A 23,318-nucleotide genomic window follows, 5' to 3' on the forward strand; every position below is an offset into this window, starting at 1 on the left:
AGAGGGAGACAGAGAATTTGAAACAGGCTCCAGGCTCTGAGCTGTCAGCACAGAGCCCGACGTGGGGCTTGAACTCATGGATCGTGAGATCATGACCTGAGCCGAAGTCAGACACTTAACCGACTGAGCCACCCAGGCACCTCTCTGTAAAGAGAGTTTTAATACTATTCTTCCTTTCCAATCTTAAACTCTAATAAACTTTTGCCTGCTGCTCATTTTGGGTCCACCTCTTCATTCTTCAAAGTAGCGAGACAATGAATCCTGAGTATTAAGGTAAAACAATCCTGCAACAATATTTGTATATACTGCAAAATGATCAACACAGTAACTCTACTTATCATCTGTCATCAAAGTTACAACAAATTTTTTTCTTGTGATTAAGAACTTTTAAGATTCACTCTCTTAGCAACCTTTCTTTTGTTCTCATCCCTCTCAACCAACACTGCTTTAAGTATGATTGATCATGATCTCTAGCATGTGAAATCCCATTGTCATCACTCAGTTTTTATATTAATCCAGTAGCATTTGACACAGGTTTCAAGGACCATTACTTGCTCCCTGAAACACTGTCTTCACTTGGCTTCTAAGATATCACACTTCCCTAGTTTGATTTCTTCCTTTATAACAATTCCTTCTCGGTTTGCTGATTCCTCTTTATCTCCAGTATTGGAGAACCCCAGGGTCAGTCCATCAATAGCTTCATTTTGTGCCCCCCCTAAATCCTTGGAGTCAGTCATCTTTGAATCTTATCTTTTATACCTACATTTAAATTGCCAGCAAATCCTGTTAACTCTAACTACAAAATATATCCAGAATTCATTTGATTTCTTCCCCTATCCATATTCCCTTCTGGGTGATCTCTCTCATTCAGTCCCATGGCTTTAGGTTATCTATACATTATCAACTCCAAAAGTGAGAGTTCTAATCTGGTCCCCTGTCCTGAATTCTGGACTAGTATATCTATTGCCTATAGATTCTTCTTCCTCAACATGTCGTGTTGCTGCGTCAGAGCGCTGGGCATGCACAAGAAAAGGAGTACCTGTTTGTCCTTCAGAAGGGCCTAGATCTCTTTCAGCGAGGCCTTCAATCTGGCAGATCAACCTTCATGAACTCATTCTGAATGTGAAGGGGTTGAAGCTGGCCAGCTGGGTCTTGGCCTTGCTTTGCTGGCTGTTGCCCATTCCATGCTGAGTGGACTTGCTGTCCCCTTTCCCCTTCCAGTGTGATTCTGTGGTGGGCAAGTGGACTTTTCACTCCTCACTACTCTGTCATGTCTCCACCCAGATGCCCTGTTTCTGTCACATGGTGGCCTGGGGCCCCACAGTCATTGTCCATGGCGCCATTATACTCTACATCTCTGGAATCCGTCTTCTATGCTGTAGCCATGGTCTCTGGGCCCACAAGCTGTCCACTGCAATCAGCTTCTCCCTTTATCCAGGAAGATAGCACAACAGTCTGTTTCCCACTCTAGGTGAGTGCCATGGGGCTGGATGTCACCCTACTTCCAGTAACAACTCCTATTGTCAGGGTGGACCACGAATCCTACTGACTTCCTACATGAATGTTACACTTCACATCTCTACCTGACATTCCACTCTGTCACTCTCTTACTTAAAAACAGGTAACTCCATTCTTTAAAAGTCAGGTCAAAAGTTGCTCAGGTCAAAAGTCTTAGCATCATCTTTGACTTCCCCCTTTCTCAATGGCCACATCAGCTAGCTCATAAGTTAGCAAAATCTAAATGTATTGCCTCCAAAATACATGCAGAACTTTACCACTGCTGTCCATGTAGCATAGGCCAACATCATTTCTCTCATTTGTAGTTTTACTTTAGTACTTTATAGGAAAATCCTGACTGGTCTTCATGCTTCTGCTCTTGTATGCCACCCTGCCCCAGTCTATTCTGAACCCAGCAGCCTGAATGATCCAGTTAAAGGGCCTTCAGATGGTATCATTTGTCTGATAAAAATACTTCAATGATTTCCTAACTCCCTCGCAGTAAAAGCTGAATTTCTTATAATGACCTGGGCCTGTGCAATTTGTGACCTCCTCCTTCACACTCCACCCTTTACTTCTCTACCTCAGGTCCTTCTTACTCAAGCTCACATAGCTCCAGCCACCATGGTTTCTCAGTGGCTCCCTGACGCACTAAGCATGTTCCTGTCTCATAGCCTCTGACCTTGTTGCTTTCCTTTCCTGAAGTGCTGTTCCTGCCACCGTAAAGTAAGCTTTGAGAGGGCAGCCACTTTTGAATGCTTTGTTCCAGGCTAATTCTCAACTTCCATAACAAGATTTGCCACACTAAATGCTCAATAAATGTCTGTCAAATGAATGGATAAACAATTGAATAATGACCTCTGCTTCTATCTACCTTTTAAATTCTTGAACGCAACTTTGGACACAGAACTTCTCCTTAATTCCATGGATCAGAGGTAAAAAGCAGGATGTACTGTTTAAACAAGAACTTGAGGGTGGCAGATGGGAGTGTGAACACAGAACTTAATGTGAAACTGGTCCACCAGAAGTAACTGCCAAAATCACAGACCCCAGTCCATCTGCACAGGAGCCTTCAGTAAGCAGCTTCCCGGCCACGAAGAATGCCAATCCCTAATCTATCCTCAGTGTGCTCCTAAAATCAGAAATCTTCAAAGAATAGTACATAGCACTCAAAGCATACAAAAAAAAAAAAAAATCCACTGGGTGGATATCAGAACCTTTTTATACCAATTATTATGTGTTGCTTTGAAAATGATTGTATATGTCTGTATGTTCTGTAATAGACAAGATACATTATACTGTATTATACAGTATACTGATACATGTTCTGTAATAGACAACATACATTATACTGTATTATACAGTATACTGATATATGCACATAATATATACATAATAACTGATTCTTGTCATGTACTGCTCCAAGTGTTTTGCATAGCTTATCATGTAATCTTCACATAGTCTTATTGAGCTAAATACTATTTGTATCAACATTTGATAGTGAGGATACTGAGGTGCAGCAAAGTTTAATGACTTGCTCAAGGTTACTGTACTGGCAAGCTGAGAGTTGGTATATAAACTCATATGACATAGATTTGAACCCACCCAATCTGACTCCAGAACTTGCCTCATTAACCAATATTCCATACTGTCTCTTTCATGAATAGATGAAAACATACCATCTCTGTAAACCCTATTTTTAATGGCTCAGAGGAAAGATTTATTTATTCATTTGAATACATTTGTTGAACTCCTTTCTAGTGCTACATGATGTGGAAGATGTAAGGTGGAGAACAAAACCTGATAATTCTTTACATCAAGTCAATGCACACTAATTCCCACAATGGTTTAGATCAGTGGTTCTCAACCAGGGCAATTTTATCCCCCAGGGAATATTTGGCCATGTTTGGAGATATTTTTGGGTGTGGAGACTGAAGAAGAATACTGCTAAATATTCCACAATGCACAGGGCAACCCTCTACAGGTACTTACCTGGCCCCAAATGTCAATAGTTCCCAGGCTTAGAAACTCTGATCTAGGCTCTATATTATTTCAGAGGAGCAAAGATGAAAAAGATATCTTACATTCTCTGCCTTCAATGAGCTCACTAATGTTTAGTTAACCTCGACCCTTCTAGCCCCCACCACTAAAGAAATTCTTTCTCAGCTATATAAGTTAGTGAGGGTCGCATGATGTGTACTCTACCTTTAATATTAGCCTAGAGGGAGGGAGTGACAAAGTAGGTTATGGACGGTCGGGGTGATTTCAAATAAAAAAGAACTTTTGGGCTGGGCTTGAAGAATAAGTAGATTTTCTAGGCTTTCTAATCAAAACTTACCTATAATCATAAAAGTTAATTCATAATAGAGGCACAGGGGTGACTGGGTGGCTCACTTAGTTAAGCGTTCGACTTCAGCTCAGGTCATGATCTCATGGCTTGTGGATTTGAGCTCTGCATCAGGCTCTGTGCTGACAGCTGGAGCCTGCTTTAGATTCTGTGTCTCTCTCCTTCTGCCCCTCCTTGCTCACACTCTGTCCCTCTCTCCATCTCTCTCTCAAAAATAAACACTAATAAAATTAAAAAAAAAATCCACAATAGAGGCACAAGCAAAACACACAAGAATCAGGATCATCTAATATTATTTGTGGAACCTCGACCAAGGTTAGCCTGGGATCTGAATCAGGTCCTGAAGGTTGAGTGGAATTTTGATGTGGGACATCTAATAAAAAACTAGACAGAATAGATAATTTTGTATATTTTATAACTGAATTCATGTTGACTGCCCATTTCAGGAAAATGCATACTCTGAAACAGTATTTTGTAGTGCAAGTTTAGTGCAATGGTACTTGATTTAATTGTGACTCGTTGTTGTGAGTTCTAAGTATTTAAAATCTTAGAATGTTGCCAAATTGTGAATTACTTTTTATTGTGTCTGGTAATATCTAAGATAGAGCACATTTATTCTTCCTTTAAGAAGTTTAACAACAAAAAGACAACTATTTAACACCTATCCAACATAAGGTGAATATTTAAATCTCGACTAGACAGCCATATAAATAGACTATTTTTTCTCACTCGTGTGGACAGCTTAGAGGAATACCCTTTTCTATAACTGAAGTCCTTAACCTCCATCTCTCCCTTCTTATCCCAGCCAAACTAGTACGATGGCATAAGGTGGTGCAGATCTAGGCTGCCTCCTTGGAAGAAACAAGTGGGAACGGCCAAACCACGTACTTTGACACAGGTCTGTGACAAAGGAAAAAAGGGCACATTTTTCTAACTTTCAAAGGTACTTTTTTTTTTAAATGTTTATTTATTTTTGAGAGAGATAAGAGTGCGAGAGGGAGGAGAGACAGAGAGAGAGGGAGACACAGAATCTGAAGCAGGCTCCAGGCTCTGAGCTGTCAGCACAGAGCTTGATGTGGGGCTTGAACTCGTGAACTGTGAGATCATGACCTGAGCTGAAGTCGGACACTTAACTGACTGAGACACCCAGGTGCCCCTCAAAGGTATTTCTAATGGGCCAGTAGTGCCCCTGTTTCAGCTCCACTACAAACTCTTCTGAATTTGTTTCCTTGGCTATCTCTCTAAAACTGTAGCTTCTGCTGGCTCCAGCTAGTCTCCTGGGGTCTGAGGCTGCACTGCTGTCTTCCAGAAATCCATGGACCATGACTTCTCCTGGGCTACTGATCCAGCTTGTTTTAACCTCATTTCCATGCAAAACCGTCCTTCCCAATTTTGATAGAGGTTGCCATCTTTTTGTGTTTTTCTAGCCTTCTATTTTTAGAGTCATTTCTTATGCCCATTGACTTAGTTTTTCAATTTTCCTTAATGATACATTCCCGAATTACCATCATGGAATACAAACTACAGGGACTTGGGCAATATTCTTAACCTTTCTGAGTTTTTTTTTTCCCCCTTTACTTCACAAGCCTGAGAAAATACATGAGAATGAAATTATTCAGTACAGTACCTGATAGAAATGTTGCTTATCAGAATGTTGGGGTTCACCTTCCTTTTCCTTTAGGTTAAAGAAGTAATACTAACCCAGTTTTTTCTTTTGCTATCTTCCATATTCCCTTGGGCTTACTGTTTCAGTCCTGTGCAGACTTTAATGCAAAACTCAACATACACCACGGCTTTTACCACATTTCAAATGACACCAGGTTCACCATTAGTTTCCTAGTTGACTGAAGTGTTCTGGGATTACAGTGGACTGGAGTGTTGTTCAGCAAACATTCACCCTCTTCTCCCTGAAGTGACAAGTTGCTCTCCTCTAACAGAAGCCTATTACCCTCCTGCACTCTTACCATCCTCTGTGAGAACAGCATGCTTAGACAGGCTTGCTTCTGCAGCCTGAGTCTCAGCATGAAACACACATCGTGCAGCTCTGAACCCAAGTCTAGCTGCTACTGGGAACCCAGCTGGGCCCAACAGAACCACTGCCAAAACTCATGAGTGAGACATATTACTTACTGTTTAAGCCACTGAGACTATGAGATTGTTCATTACCCCAGCAAAAGGCTGATCAGTATAGAAATGGAGAAGGGGCCCTGCAGCTTCTGGCATTTCCTTCACCCAGTTCCCAGGACACATACTCTGGGTTCTATTCCTGGATTCTACATCCCTCCCCTCCCCTAGTTGACCCAGAGCAGCTCAGCCCAGCACTCCACCATCCATCTCTTTTATGATGCAGAATGTTTTTCCTCTTGCCCATGAAACTTGCAAGAAACTTGTCAGCTCCAGAGTGTATATCTCACTTAAAATGTACTTACCTAAGTACATTATCAAGAAATCAAGCCTTTCTCCACAAATAATTATTTTATCAGCTACACGGAAAATAATTTTCATTATGTGTTCCATAAGATGAGTGCTTTTTATCCTGCAGTATTTTCTGAGTTATTAAGCAAATCTTACTCAAGTTTAGGCAATCACTTTCTTACTTTAAAAGAAATATCTGATATTTCTTTGCTAAGGAATTACATTAGTTTCTTATTATTGCTGTCATAATTTACCACACAGTGGCTGAAAACAACACAAATTTTTTACCCCACGGTTCTGGAGATCAGAAGTCCCCAACGGGTTTCTCAGGGCTAAAATTGAGATGCCAGCTTTCTTTTCTGGAGGCTCTCTGGGAGAATCTGTCCCCTTGCCTTTTCTAGGTTTCTGCCTCCCTTTTTCACATGTAAGGAGACTATTTGCATTGGGTCCAAGATAATCTCCCATCTCAAGACCCTTACCCTAATCATATATTTTTTCCTTTTGTAAATTACAATGTTGTGGAAAGGCACTTTTTCATGGTGACCATCCTAACAGGTGTGAGGTGATACCCCATTATGGTTTTGATCTGCATTTCCTTGATGAGAAGTATGTCAAGCACCTATCCATGTACCTGTTGGCCATTTGTGTGTCTTCTTTGGAAAACTGTCTGTACAGTTAGTTCCTCTGGCCAGTTTTTAAGTGGATTGTTAGCTTTCTTTATCTTCAGTTGTATGAGTTCTTTATATACATTTGGATATTAACACCTTATCAGATATATGATTTGCAGATATGTTGAGCCATTCTGTAGGTTGCCTTCTCATTTTATTGTTTCTTTTGCTGTGCGGAAACTTTTTAGTTTGATGTAGTCCCACTTTTTTATTGAATTGTATGAATACCTGGAATATTAAGGCTACTGATGTATTACCTGTCATTTTTTATTGCATATGATAAATGTAGAGATGATTTTGATTTGGTTCAATAGATTTTAAATTGGTAATTCCTTGTAGAAATGAACTCCACCCTCATTAGTAATATATTTATCCTTCACTAAACTGTTATTTAAATATGTCCTCTATATATGATCATTCATATTTCCCCCCTAGACATAAGTTATAAGTGATTACAGTGTTTTAAAACCTAGACCATTTTACTGACAGAGCTGCTTATGGTACCTTTTCATTTATTTATATTTAAATGATGAATAATTGTGAACCATTTATTTAGTCCCTATAGCTAAGAAACATTTCCTCCTTATAAACTTACTTCTATTTTTTAATTTTTGCTTTGTTTCTGATTCATAAATAATTATAAATAGGAATTTGGAAGGATTTTGTCCTGGATAAAGATTTAAGGTGATTTTAGGATATTTTATTTGGTACTTACTGTACTTGTAAAAAAAAAAAATCTGACTTTTCTTTATAACAAATCTTTAATTCTATAAGATCTTTTCTCTATTGTCAGTCTCCTTGAGTGATCATTTGCCATCTAGTGGACAATATAAGTACTGCTCAGCTTTGTAAGAGGGTTCTGTATAGGGTGTATATAGAGATGGAAACTGATTAGAGACATTCTGGTGCAATGTGTGATTTCTATTTGTGTATAAGAGTTCAGATTACATAAGATAAAATTTAATATTTCATTTTGTCCTTATATGCTGATATTAGAGATATGTATACTCATCATAGATAAAGCAACATATTGTTCTTATTACAGACTTAGTATTCAGAAACAGAAAATGAAAAGCTAATTTATAAAAAAGCAAGTAACAATTGTTTAAGAGAACAAGTACTAGTCAGGGAGAGGAGGTGAACCAGTAGATAGGATAGCGGTGAGAAGAACAAGGGATTTAATGAGAGAGAAGAGAAAGGGAGAGTGGAGAAGGATACATGGAGAGAAAGGATAATGAAGAGACTGAAAGCAGTAGCAAAGAAGAAACAGAGGGAGCTGGGAAAAGAGGCAACTAGACAAAGTGGAAATGGAAAAGGGTATTAAAAGTTTTCTCAGAAGAAAAGAAAGATGGGATTAAAAATGAGTTGAGAGACAACAGAAATGGTTGCAATGTGTCAGCTATCTAGAAACATCACCTCTCTGATTTCATCTGTCAGAAACCAAGAAAGTGCTCCATAGGTCCTACTTCCTGGTTACTATATTAATGTATAGACTTACATCACATATGCATGTGTGATGACTGATGCTTTCCTTTTGCATCTTTCATACTTACAGTTCTCACAATGCAGGGAAATAGTGATTAGGGTTGTGTTTCTTTTACTAGAAACTGATTTCACTTGGGATTTTGTTGGAGTATTCAACCAGTACGCCCCTACAAGTGTAATCTAGGACACCTGATTGACTTGAACAATTAAGGCAATTGAGATTGTTGGAGAATAATGTTAATCAACAGATACTTTAGACTTCTGTTATTTACAAAGAGAAGTCAGGGGTTCCATTCAACAAATACTTACTGAATTCCTATTATATGTCAGGCATGTGGTAGACATGACACTGTAAAACGAAAAACATCTTACTGTCCAGTGAGATTTTTAGTTAAATGGAGAGGTTATGGATTGAAAGTCTCGGGGCGCCTGGGTGGCTCAGTCGGTTGAGCGCCAACTTCGGCTCAGGTCACGATCTCGCGGTCCGTGAGTTCGAGCCCCACATCGGGCCCCTGTGCTGACAGCTCAGAGCCCAGAGCCTGTTTCAGTTCTGTGTCTCCCTCTCTCTGACCCTCCCCCATTCATGCTCTGTCTCTCTCTGTCTCAAAAATAAATAAACATTAAAAAAAAATTAAAAAAAAAAAAAGAAAGTCTCTTATCTTTCTTCTTTAAGACTTATGTTTTACCTTATATGAGTCTCCATGCTTTGCGTGATAGGCAGAATTAATAAGATGACTCCAAGTGACCCCTGCCCTGAATGTGGATGGCATGTGTAAATATGGTAAGCTAGCATTTCTTATGATTATGTTACCTTAAATGCAAAAGGGAGCTTATTCTTTTTGAGCTTGATCTAATCATATGAGTCATTTAAATCTAGATCTAGAGGTCAGACACAGAATTCAGAGATGTAAGTATGAGAAATATTTGACGAGAGGGAAATCCTCTTATTGGCTTTAAAGATGAAGGGGGCCATGTGGCAAGAACATGAGAGTAGCCTCTAGGATCTGAGGGCATCCCCTAACCAAGAGCCAGCAAGAAATAGGGACCTTAGTCTTAAAGACACTAACCACTGAGTTCTTTCAGCATCTATATGAGCTTGGAAGAAACCCCTGAGCACCAGGTAAGAATACAGCTTGTGAATATCTTGATTTGAGACGCAAAGTAGAAAAGGATAGAGAAATATGGGGCGCCTGGGTGGCTCAGTCAGTTAAGTATCCCACTTCGGCTTGAGTCATGATTTCGCAGTTCATGGGTTTGAGCCCCACCCTGGTCTCTGTGCTGACAGCTCAGAGTCTGGAGTCTGCTTTGGATTCTGTGTTTCTCTCTCTCTCTCTCTGCCCCTCCCCACTCATGCTCTCTCTCTCTCAAAAATAAATAAGCATAAAAATTTTTGTTTAAAAAAATTAAAAATAAATACAAATAAAAAAAGAGGGGATATAGAATATACTATTATAAGATTTCTTATGCTACATGTGAAGCGGTATAACATTATTGAAAGACTGTGATGAGGTGTGTGTGTGTGTGTGTGTGTGTGTGTGTGTGTATTATATCTAGGAACAAACACAAAATTAAAAAAATAGATAATCTAACCAAAAAGTCAATAGTGGAGATAAGATGTCATAAAAATACATATGCAGTCATTCCAAAAGAAGGTAGGAAAAGAGGGAAAAGGCCCCAAAAAGTGAGGATAAGTAGAGAACAAGTAACATATGGCAGATTTAAATTTAAACATACCAATAATTCATTAAATATAAAGGTTCTAAACACCCAATCAAAAGGCAGAGAAAATCACTATCAGACAAAAAAGCAAAATCCAATTCTATACTATTTATGAAACACCTACTTTAAACTAAGGTTTGATGGGGGGTGAGAGGGAGGGAAGGGTGGGTGATGGGTACTGAGGAGGGCACCTGTTGGGATGAGCACTGGGTGTTGTATGGAAACCAATTTGACAATAAATTTCATATATTGAAAAAAATAAAAAAAAAATAAAACACCTACTTTAAAACAAGGACAAAGAGGGATTAAAAATGAAACAAAATGATATGCCATATAAACACTAATTGAAATAAAATTAGATTAGCTATATCAATATTAGATGAAGTAGATTTAGAACAAGAAATATTACCAGGAATAAAGAAGGACATTGCATAATGACATGGGTTCATATAATGAAGAAAATATCCAACCCTAAACATGTATGTATATAGTAACAGAGCTTCAAAATACATTAAGTAAAACTGATATGATACAACTAAAAGGAGAGACAAATCTACAACTCTAGTTTCAAACTTAAACACTCTTCTTTCATTAATTTATAGAACAAATAGACAAAAACATCAGCAAGCATATGGAAAGACTATTACCCAATTTGACATAATTAACATTTATAGAACACTCCACTTTGCAACAGAAGAACACATTTGTATTGTCTTTTTTTGCAAGTGCACATAGAACATTTACCCACATTGAACATATTCTGGGAACACAATACTGATCTCAACAGACTTACAAAGACTGAAATATTAAAATTATGTTCTATGACAAACATGAAATTTGAAATTAATAAAAATGTTTCTGGAAAATCCCTCAATATTTTGAAATTAAACAACATATTTCTAATTAATCCTATCTCAAAGAAATCACAAGGTATATTAGAAAATATATTGAATTAAAAGAGAATGAAATGAGAACCTGTAAAAAGTGTAGAATGCTTCTGAAGTACCTTTAGCAAAATGACTAAAACAGTCCTTAGAAAGTTATAGCTATCAATGCTTATATTAAAAGAAGAATTGTCTCAAGTGAATGCTTTAAAATTTCACCTTAAACTAGGAAAAAACATAAAGCATGAAGAAAAAAATACATGAGCAGAAATTGATGAAATAGCAATACAATTCAGCAAAGCTAAAATTACTAAACCTAAAGCCAAAATGATCAGGAAAACAGAAGTTGCAAATTAAAATAAAAAATGAATAAGGCTAGGGTGCTTGGGTGGTTCAGTCGGTTAAGCTTTTGAAAGTGGCTCAGGTCATGATCTCACGGCTCATGGGTTTGAGACTGGCATCAGGCTCTCTGCTGTCAGCTCAGCGCCCACTTTGGATCATTTGTCTCCCTCTCTCTCTGCCCCTCCCCCTTTCTCACTCTCTCTCAAAATAAATAAACACAGACACACACAAAAAGAAATGAATAAGACCATCAATATTGATTCTACAGACATTAAAAGGATTATAATGGAATAATGTTGCAGCTTCCAATAAATTTAATTGCACAGATGAAATATACAAATTTCTGAAAAGAAAAAGAAAATTTTTAAAGCTCACTAAAGGAGAAATATATGAGTAGACATCTATTAGATGTCTAACATAGCTAAACACATTCCCACAAAGAAAATTCTGATTCAGATGACTTAATTACTCAACACAGTACTAGAAGTTCTAGCCAGTGCAATAAAGGCAAGAAAAGAAAACAAAAAGCATAAAGATTAGAAAGGAAAAAATACAATTGTCTCTATTTTCAGATGAGAAGATTATATGCGTATTAAATCTGAAGAAATCTGCAAAAGAACTGCTAAAATAAGTGAGTTTGTCAAGGTTGCAAGAATAAGATAAACATACAAAAATCAGTATTTCCACATACTAACAAATGAAAAAATGAAATACTTAAGAAAACATGTATAGAACTTGTACAGTGAACATTACAAAATGTTGATGAAACATAAAAAAAATTCTCAAGAAATGGAAAGACACAATATGTTTGTAGATTAGAAGTCTTATAGTAAAGATGACAGTTCTCTTAAAGTAGATGTGGGTTTAATGCAATTTTCTCAACATCTCAGCAAGACTTTTTGTAGATATAGTCAAGATTCTAAAATTTATTTGCAAAGGCAATGGCACTAGAAAATTCTTGAAAAAGAATAAAGTGGGAAGAATCATTCTACCTGATTTAAAGACTTATTATTTCTACAGTAGTCAAGATTGTGTGGTATCGGTGGAGAGATCTACATACAGATCAATGGAATAGAAGACAGAACACAGAAATAGACTCACAAATATGCCTGGCTTTTGACGAAGCCTGGCTTTTCTTTTATTTTGTAAAAGAAATTCAATGGAGGAAAAATAACCTTTTCAAAAAATGGTGCTGGAGCAATTGGACATCCATAGACAAAAAATGAAACTTGACTTGAGTTTCACATCTGATATGTAAATAAACTCAGAACAGATCATGGGCTTAAATATAAGATATAAAACTATGAAACTTCTAAAGAAAACAAAAATAAGAGAAAATCTTCAGGCTCAATAGCTAGAGAGAGTTCTTAGACCTGACACCAAAAGGATGGTCTATAAAAGGAAAAACTGATAAAGTCGACTTGATAAAAATTTAAAACTTTGCTCCATGAAAGGCCCTGCTTTGTGCTCTGTTAAGAGGATAAAAATACAAGCCAAATTCTGGAAGAAAACATTTGCAAATTACATATCTGACAAAACACTAGAAGCTTCTACAATATATATAGAACTATCAAAACTGGAGAATAAAAAAATTATAAAAATAAAGCAATCCAGCTAGAAAAAGGGACAAAATACACGAAAACACCTTTTAGAGAGGATCTACAGATGGCAAATAAGCATATGCAAAGATTTCAACATCATTAGGAAAATGCAGATTAAAACTATAATGAGATACCACTACATATCTATCAGAATGGCTAAAATAAGAAACAGAGTCAGTGTCAAATTCTGGTTAGGATACAGAGAAACTGGACCCCTCACACATCATGATGGAATGTAAAATGGTACAGCCACTCTGGAAAATTATTTGGCAGTTTCTTTAAGTAATAAATATGTAACTACTATACAAACCAACAGATGCACTCCCGGGAGTTTATCCCGGAGAAATGAAAACTTACGCTCACACAAAACTCAGTACACAAATGTTAATAGTATCCTTATTTGTAATAGCCACAAACTGGGAATACCCTAGATGGCCTTCAAGGAGTGAATGGTTAAACAAACCATGGTATATCCATAGCACGGAATACTATTACAATAAAACAAATAAATATAATAAAGTACTACTACAATAAAACAGAAATGGCCTATTGATACATACCACAATCTGGGTGAATTTCCAGATAATTATGCTGAGTGAAAAAGCCAGTCCCCAAAGTTTACATATTGTATGGTAGATACCATTTATATAACATTCTTTAAATGCAAAATTATAGAAATGAAGAACAGATAGGTGATTGCAAGGGATTAAGGAGGTGGTGGGAGGTAATAAGGGAGCAGGTGTGGCTATAAAAAGGTCACAGAAGGTTTCCTTGTGATGATGAAAGTTATGTCCTGACCCTACCAATGTCAATATCCTGGTTATTTGTAGTTTAGTTTTTGTATGGGGGAAAACAGACTAAAGCATAAATAATATTTCTCTATTATTTTTTACGATTGCATATGAAATGACATTGATCTAAAAGTAAAAACTATATACATATAAAAATAATTACTAGGGCAAAATGTACTCCTCTGAAGATATGGGTATTTAAGAATAGTTTACTTCTTCCCACCTAATAATAAATATCACAGCTTCACTTAATATTTTTATGTCCTTGAAACTGCCAATTATTCTGTACAGTTGGAGAGCCAGCTTCTGTTCTAGGTGTACAGTGTTCATATTTCTCCAGAGACATGAAAATTGGTAGTAAAAATAGAATTTTAACAAAAATGATGTATTTATTTTTCTAAACAATAGGTGGCATCTGAGTTTCACAAATAAAATTGATGATTCATGCTCTTATATCAGGAAATGTAATTGTATTTTTCAAATGAATTTAAATTTAACTTACATACATAGTACTCCTCATAGTTTATAAGTATTTGTAAGTATTTGTTAACTGACTGAGAAAATACACACTTTTTTCTAAAATTAACACTGGGAATGCTGCTACTTTTTGGGAAAAATATAAAAATAACCCATAGATTTCATAATGCAATTATGTGTTCTTTCAATGCATTCTAAGTTATACGTAACTAAAATCTAGTAAATTCTAGGGCATATTAAATATTAACTTTTCTTATTTTAGATAATATTATTCAGATGTGTAGAAAAACACATAACTTTATTTTCTAATAAAGTTTACATTATTTGGGAATATTACCCTTCCAACTCTATGAACTTTGACAATTCTTTTATATTCTTAGGCACCAGATGTTTCCTTGTTCCTCTTCTTTAGTATTTAAAACTTATTGTGGGGCTCTTTCAAACCTGAGGAACAACCTTAGGTGAGACTTATCACTTCCTGTTGCTTCCAGGTGTTTGGTATTTGTTGGCTACCTCTACTCCATTAAAAAAACAAACAAACAAAACACACACACACACACACACACACACACACACACACACACACACAAAGCCTAGAGTTTTCTGTGTGTTATTTCTGTTTATAAACACACAAACATATTCAGAGCTGTTGATTTTATTCTTCCCTAAGAACCAGTAGGCTCTATTATTCTGAACATATTTATATTTTACGTTGTCATTTTGTCATGGTAACTACCAGTATATAACCCTTCATAAGAGGCCATGAAGAAAATCACCTTCCAGCCTTGCTATGATTATATCTGGGTCTTCAGTCTCTATCCCCCCAGCATAACAGGATAAAATCACAAACCCTGACTCAATGAGTGGTAAAAAAAAAATTCCATGTTTTCCACTGAGAGATTGGATTTGAATCTATGCCCAGTCATTTTTGATCTCTGAAACCATGAGTAGGTCTCCAAACCAAACCTCAGTTTCATCCACAACATGATCTGTTGGGAGAATTTAAGTTAAATAATATATGTGTAACCTATTCTATAACAGGGGCCTTATTCATTTTTGATCACTAAAATATAAAATTTTTAAAAATGAATTCAGTGTATAGATTCACACTATATATTAGCAGAGTATTAAAAATAAATTGTCAGTAATACCTAGCCAGCAGTTGTCAGCTATAGAAAATTTAAATTTAAAAAAAAGAGAGAGAGAGAAGTGCTTGGGTGGTTTAGTCAAGTGTCCAACTCTTGCTTTCAGCTCAGGTCATGATCTTGCAGTTTTGTGAGTTGGAGCCCTGTGTCAGACTCTGCACTGGCAGTGTGCACTCTGCTTGGGATTTTCTCTCCCTCTCTCTGCCCCTTCCCCCCCCCCACCCCACACTGTCGCTGTCTCTCCCAAAATAAATGAATAAACTTTAAAAAAGAAGAATAAAAAATATAAAAAAGAGGAAAAAAGTTGGAAAAAAACTTCTTTTTTTCTCTTTCCATTTTGGAATTTAGTGCTCAGGGTAGAAATACTCTACTATTGTCACAGTCTCACCTTGCTTGATCAAAACATTGCTAGAAGATCTTTGAGCTGAGAACAGCAGAAGCTGTCATGTAGAGGGCTTACTTTCACTGGAGAAGGTAAGGACAGCCTTAAGGAGAGCTGAGCAGCATTTGAAGGGCTGTGACATTCTAGGAAGAGTTGTGGGAGAGGCTGATACCAATACTGAATCAACGGTGTGAACACACGGTTTAAAAACCTAAAGGAAGACATCATCTCACAGCAGTATACTATCACACATTGTCGTATACTGTCAGGCATTTAATCTTTGTGGGAATATATGAATATATCTTATCTCTGTAAGCACAGCCTTTTGAGTGGTGGTGCTTTATAATCTTTGTGTCCCTTAGAGTATCCAGCACTATTATGTATAATCTGATTATATAATAGATGACTTAAATTAGCCTCTACATCTATAAAAATAAATTCTTAAACTATGCATCCCAACTATAAAATGATTTTTATGTAACTCTGAAGTTATATTTTCTTTCAGGTTTTACTTTTATGTTCTTCAAGGATTTACTGTAGCCACTTTCTTAATCAAGTTATTTATTTTCTATAAATTTATTTCATTGTAGTAGAAAGATAGGGAGACCCCTAACTATATTTCTTCCCTGAGATGGCTGGTATCCTTAAAATAAATTTGTAGATGCTAGGTCTAGGTAATGAGGCAAATGTTTTGCCTAAGACCTTGCATACAATTAGCATAAGTGAAAAAAAAAAGTCCTGAGAGCAGTGGAGGTAACGTAATGACTTATTTGAGCATTCTCTCAGAATTTACTGTGAATTTGACTCATGCAGGACACACAGAATAAATTTTCGGTGACTTAAGGAATCATGTCTCAACAATGGTTTTCCTTTTACTCCTTAGTTTATGCTGTCTATAAATTATCAAAGACATTTACAAATGATTTAATAGTACACCCAAATTTTCTTTTAAAGTAAACTACATTAACTTTTAAATTTGGACCCCATACCAAAGGAGTTGTGTAACTGGAGAGAGCATGGTTGGAAATTAAATAGTTTATGGATTCCTTGTACTGTGGTTCTTTTTTACCTGATTTACCTTTGCAAGCACTATATTCATAATTAACTAGCCAAATCAAATTAAACATACTGAATTTAGAGCAAACATGACCTTTGTGTTCTATGCTGAAATGTTCATCCACTAACTGTCAGCAAATTCCATCAATATTCAATTCCCTGGCTTGGTGTGAAGCAGAACCTTCCCTACTGCACATACACTCATGGGGGGAAGAGTTAAAGAGGAGGGCAATGACATGGCCTGTCGCTTTTTATTTATGAAAACATGGTTCCCATCTTTTCTGCACCGGGTAGGAATGCAATAGCACATTGCAAACACATTCACTGTTCACTTACCTGTGGAAAATGGTTTCCATGAGCAAATTTAAATAAGGAAGAAATATGCTTGGATTTTTTGTTTAGAACAAATGCTGCCCTCATATAATATTTCTTTTTGCTTGGCAACTCTGCTGAGCTCAGCATAACCTGTTGGTGCTGTAAACTGTCTAGTAAATCTCCAGCCCTGCTATATATTGAAAATAACACAGTGATATGACAGGCACATCAGCAGTGGAAATGGCTGTCCATGCAAAATGATCTAGTGCTAAGATTAGTTTAATTTTATTGGCATTAGTGAACATTCTATATTGTAGGAAGTCTTAAGGAGATCTTGTTATTCATGTTCCCTATTAATCTCAGTAAAATGGAAGCTAATCCTTTAACTGCTAAGCCATAGCTATTGTAATGTTGTTGGTAGCAGGTGGCAGTGAGTTCCCCCCTTCTCTGATAAATGCTGTTTATGGCAAGTTTCATCTATTATTGTAGCTTGAGAAGAACTAAATTATAACATGAATATAGTGATTAAAAAATCATATAATACGTGTAACAAATAGAATAGCCATTGTAACAATCAGTGTCCTAGAAAGAAATAGAATCAAACTTGGATGATATGAGACTTTAATGAATATAGAAATTAAGGAATTATGGCAAGATTAAGTCAACCAACAAAGAAGCTGAGGAATTTAGAGACTAGAAATGCAGAGACATCATTACTAGTCCAATAATAGCGACAGTTCATAGACAAGGAGTGCAGGACAGAAACCGTAGTAGGGGAGGGGATGCAAAACACTGCCAAGAAACACATTTTAGACAAAATGAAGAATGTGTAATACACACACCTCTTTCTAGCACCCTCTAATTTACTGAGGTCTCCACTTGGCCAAATACAAATGGGAGCCAGCTGGCCACATGTAATCCACAGATGCCTTCCATAGTGTTCAGCATCTTGGATCATAGAGCAGACCATAAAGAAGGGCTAAGAACGAATCTGGGGCAAGGTATGTAGAAAAAAGTTGAATAACCAGAAAATTGTGACAAAAATAAACTTTATTAAAATAATCTTCTGTAATGGCTGCTTCTTGTATGAATTTTTCTCTTTGGACACCAGTTAGAGCCTTAATTATAAGGCATCTTGATTTAACACTACTCAGAAAGAGATTCTTTAAATCAGAATGTAATGTGCTATGGCTCAGTAACTTCTGGTGGTGCTCCAATTCCAAATACCCATTTGCATCTCCTACCATACACAGAGGTCACAGAACTCAAAGAAAAAGAAAAAGTTTTAACCTCTGTTCATCAATGGGACTCAGACAATTTGATGGTTAAAGGGGCTCCAATAAATGCTAGTTTGCAGAGAAAAAGGGAAAATGGAGTCTGGTAATCCAGCAATAGAGGCTTGGTTAGCAGAGTTTAGGTCTACTTAAAACTACAGAGCTGATTTTTGACAATTTTACTACTCTTTATCTCCTTACTTGAGAAATTTTTGTTGAAATGCTGTTGCGGCATTGTTGGTGGTGCTGGAGCCAGAGGAAGTAGTCTACAATATGGGGCAGAGCCACTCCACGAAATTGTCCTATCCTGAGCTTTGAAATCTCAGTTTGGTTTGCTCTGGTGACTAATGGAAAAGCTGTTCTCATTAGTCACCAGAATATACTGTATTTCAAACAACAGGATAACTTCCCTACCTCTATTAAATATAACACAGAAGATTCATTCTTCTTCTCAAGAGCAATAAAATAGATTTTCTACTTTTCTACTTAGTAACCACAGTCACAGTGATCTCAAAGGTAGAGCTACATTAGTCAACTTGGATGTAGTAGATTTCAAGCTTCTCTTGGCAACCGTTTCTGTAGTGTGGCAACAAGGAAGAGGACAGTGGAATTCCAGATCTGCTGTAGAGCTCAGTTATCATGACTGTGGGACAGCGAAGACAGTTCTGATTTGTTAGCACAGGTACACACAAGATTGGGTTTCTAATGACAAAGCCTGAATTTCCCATAGCCTAGCAGGTGGGTAATTGGAACACTGCGATTTGAATATTGATGTGACTAAATCTGCATTTAACACCTGGTGAAGCTCACATACTAAAGTTATAGCTCACATACTGAAGTCATAAATAAACTATGTGTAAAAGGACAATCTACTAAAATATTAATTTGAGTATGTAGTTTTCTTTCCTCTCCAGTTTAAGTATGCTTGCTAGTCTTGGTGATATCTTGCCTCAGGAGTTGGCAAGGATGTAAAGCAGAAGGGCCTGAACTCAAAGGCTCTTCTCTTCTTTGACAAAAGCAAAGAAGGATAGTCTCTTCAATGAATGGTGTATGACAAACTGGATATCAAATGCAAAAGAATGAAATTGGACCCCCACAGCCTAAGCCTTTTGAAGAAGAGATGCTAGAGGGAAGGCTGCTGAACATAGAGAGACAGGAAAACTGCCTATAGACTGGGAAGGGGTAGAGGTTTGTGGGTTTGGGAATGACTCATTTTCCCATATTGACATCTCAGAGAGGCAGTAGGTCCTTACAACCGGGATTCCCATCATCCCCGAAGGTTCTCATGCCCCATGTGTGCTGTGGATTCTGCAGAAGCCAGTGGAGCAGGCTGACTGGGAGAATGACTATCACTACTGTTTCATTACTAATGGCCAAGGGCTTACCAGGACCTCTGCAAAACCTTGCAGTGATTTCAAACTATATTACAAAGCAATAGTATTCCAAACAGTATGGTGTTGGCATAAAAACAGACACAGATCAATGGAACAGAATAGAGAACTTGGAAATAAACCCATGCATATACAGTCCATTAATTTTTGACAACAGCTCTAAAAATACACAACAAGGAAAGGATACTCTCTTCCATAAAATGGTGCTTGGAGAACCGAATATTCACATGCAAAAGAATGAAATTGGACCCCTATCTTAAAGTCTAATTCAAATGGATTAAAATCTTGACTGTAAGAGCTGAAACTGTAAAACTCTTAAAGGAAACCATCAATAAAATGAAAAAGCAAGCTACGAAATGGGAGAAAATGTTTGCAAACCACATATCTGACAAGGGGCTAATATCCAAATATATGAAGAACTCATAGAACTCAATAGGAAAACAAACAAACAAACAAACAAACAAACAAACAGAAAAACACCACACATACAAACACAAACACAAAAACAAACCAAATAACTCAATTAAAAACTGAGCAAAGGAACTGAATTCCAAAGAGGACACACAAATGACCAATAGTTATGAAAAGATGCTTGACATCATTAATCATCAAGGAAAGGCAAATCAAAACCACAATGAGATATTACCTTATACCTGTTAGAATGTCTATTATCAAAAAGACAAAAGAGGAATGCTGGTGAAGATGCAGAGAAAAGGGGACCCTTGTATACTGTTGGTGGGAATGTAAAATGGAACTGGTAGAATTTGAAACTGTAGATTGTTATGTATGCTACCACCTTCACCAATTGTTTTATTGTCTACATTTAATGGACTACATGGGCTTTGGACTTTGACTTTTTTCCTTTTTTTAAATGTTTATATACTTTTGGGAGAGGGAGAGAGAGAGACAGAGAGAGAGAGAGACAGGTAGAGAGAGAGGGGGTCAGGATCTGAAGCGGGCTCTGTGTCGACAGCAGAGAGCCTGATGTGGGCCTCAAACTCATGCAATGTGAGATCATGACCTGAGCCAAAGTCGATGCTTAACCAACTGAGCCACTTAGGTGCCCTATTTTCTTTTTCAAGAGCAGGGTTTCTCAGCTGTGGCAACTAATAGCACTTTGGGATGGGTACTTCTCTGTTTTAGGAGACTGTCCTGTACACTGTAGGATGTTTAGCAGCATCCTTGGTTTCTACCCACTGTATGCCAGTAAGCATCCCTTTGCCCCCGTCATGACAACCAAAAATGTTTCTAGACATTCGCCAAATGGGGGCAAACATTACCTCCAGTTGAGAACTACTGTTCTAGAAGAAGCTAATGTAACTCATAATTGAATTTCTTTTAGGATATGTTGTTAATGTGCACAACACGTACTGAAAGTTTTATATTCCCCTTTTTCCTTCTTTTGTTTGTATGAAGAATCATTTAGCATTGGAAAAATGCATTGATGGCATTCTGTATTACAGCAGTCTCTCTTAGCTGTACGGATAAAAACCTTGGAGGAGGATCTTTTAAGAAGACAACCTTTAGATTAACCAGAAATATATACGAATGTAGCTTATTCTTGTACATTTTTACATGAACATGTTTATATATACATTTATTGTTCTATTACATCTGAGAACAGAAATTCAAATGAAAAGTGGAGCTTAGCTTAAAGAACAAAACTAGAGAAATGTTTTACTGTTTCAGCACCAAAGAGAAAGGAGAGATAAAAATTGTAATAAAATTCAAAATGTCAGCATTTTGAGGTAGTTTGTTTAAGATACAGAGAAATCGGGTTTACTCAAAAGGTAATATTTTAAAAGATGTATCCAAACAGAATTTTCCTGTGTTTTAAGACAATGAACTTTATATTCTCCATATTCAGTTTGCTAATCAAATCTCTTCATTATTAAAACATTCCTAAAAGTCATAGTATAAAAAAGTACTCCATTATTTCCCCTAAAGCTTCATTCCAAAAGATAAGTAATCTCAAATTTAAACCTTTTTTATGACTATGTTAAGTACATCTATTACACTACTTTTTGCTGTAAAATCCCTTCTGATAGAAAGCAGCAAAATTAAATGTTTTCTCATGCCAAATCTTCAGTGTTTCCCAGCTGTGTTGGTGTTTCCGGGTAGGCTCTTTCTCTTTGGAGACTGTGTAAGGAGCTATAATTGATGGTGGCGATGACTGTGACAAAGGATAAAGGGAGCCCTTCTCATGTAAGCTCATTCAAGGAGTTTTGTGCCATCACTCCTGTGTCAGAGTCTTTTAAGTTTTTAGAATGAATGAACAAAATCATAAAAAAAACAAAACTCTCTATTCTAGACATGGTGGTTTTTGTTTTTTGTTTATTGTCTTTTGCTGGTCCATAAATCTCAAAGTTCTTTTCTTGTTTTGGAGGTTTAAAAGTGGTTTATTTTTCAGAACTTGAGTTTCCTATATTCTATCAAAGATTTCCTCTTTGTTCAAAGTGCTATGTTAGCTTAAACAATCTTGAGAAAAAAATTTTAAATCAAGTATTAGATTAAGAAATGTACTTCCTAGGTCTTTTTTGTGGGGGCTGCTACAATTTTGCTATGCATTTTCAAAGTGTTGTGTGACATGTTATCTTGTTAATGAGTGGAGGGGGTACACAGCAGTAAGTTGAATAATGTCCTGATTAATAAGTTGTGCACATATATAAAGAAAAATAAATGTAGAGAAGCCATTCATAAAAAATATTAAAAATTCAGTTGGGAATCATTGACTTGTCCAAACATGAAATCCTGGTTGAAAGAGACCTGTAGAGGTCCCTAAGTTCAAATACTGTAAGTCACTGCAAAAAAATCTTTTCTAAAAGTATGATGATCCCTGGAATTATAACTTCAAGGAGTGGTGAGGCATTTGAAGCTAAGGGCCAATGTCTTCCCTTGGCTAAACATCTTTACAACCCTGTTGTCAGAGTGTCAGCGTAACTTGTTCATGAATTCATAGATGTGAGGTGGCATTTAAACTTCAGTTTTTCTAAATTTAAGGCCAAAGCTCTGTGTAATCATATTCCTATAATTCCTTTTTTTTTTACTCCAGAAAGAAAATTTCAAACATCAGAAAACTTGGATGAATTTATTTATGCTCTCTACCTGGATTCCTGTGTTTCATACTTGCATTATCACATACTATCTTTCTAGATCTCTATTCATCCATCAATCTATTTTTTCATTTATGCATTTTAAGGTGAGTCACAGACATCTGTACACTTCCCCTCAAATACTTCAGCATGCATATCAACTAGAGATTAATATTTATTTATATCTTAAGATAACATTTATATACAATGAAATGCTCAAATCGCAAGTATACCAAGGGATGAGCACCTACAAATGCATTTATCTGTGCAAGCCAAATCCCCATCAAGATACAGAACATTACTCAGGAAGATTCCTCATGTCTCTTGATGTGGGAAACAAAGGCAGAAGGAAATTGCAGATAGAGCCAAATTTCCTTATCACCTGCAGCCCATTGGCAAATATTTGAGGCTGGCAGAATAAAATATTTTTTCAGGAA

General features: G+C 36.6%; 1 pseudogene; it reads left to right on the forward strand.

Moving 5' to 3' along the window:
* Window positions 1-989: 989 nt before the first annotated feature.
* The window catches only part of LOC132676969 (golgin-45 pseudogene), a 116,906-nt pseudogene continuing 94,577 nt past the window's right edge, over window positions 990-23,318 (forward strand).

Source organism: Panthera onca, chromosome A2, assembly GCF_046562875.1.
Source record: "Panthera onca isolate mPanOnc1 chromosome A2, mPanOnc1 haplotype 2, whole genome shotgun sequence".
Taxonomy (NCBI): domain Eukaryota; kingdom Metazoa; phylum Chordata; class Mammalia; order Carnivora; family Felidae; genus Panthera; species Panthera onca.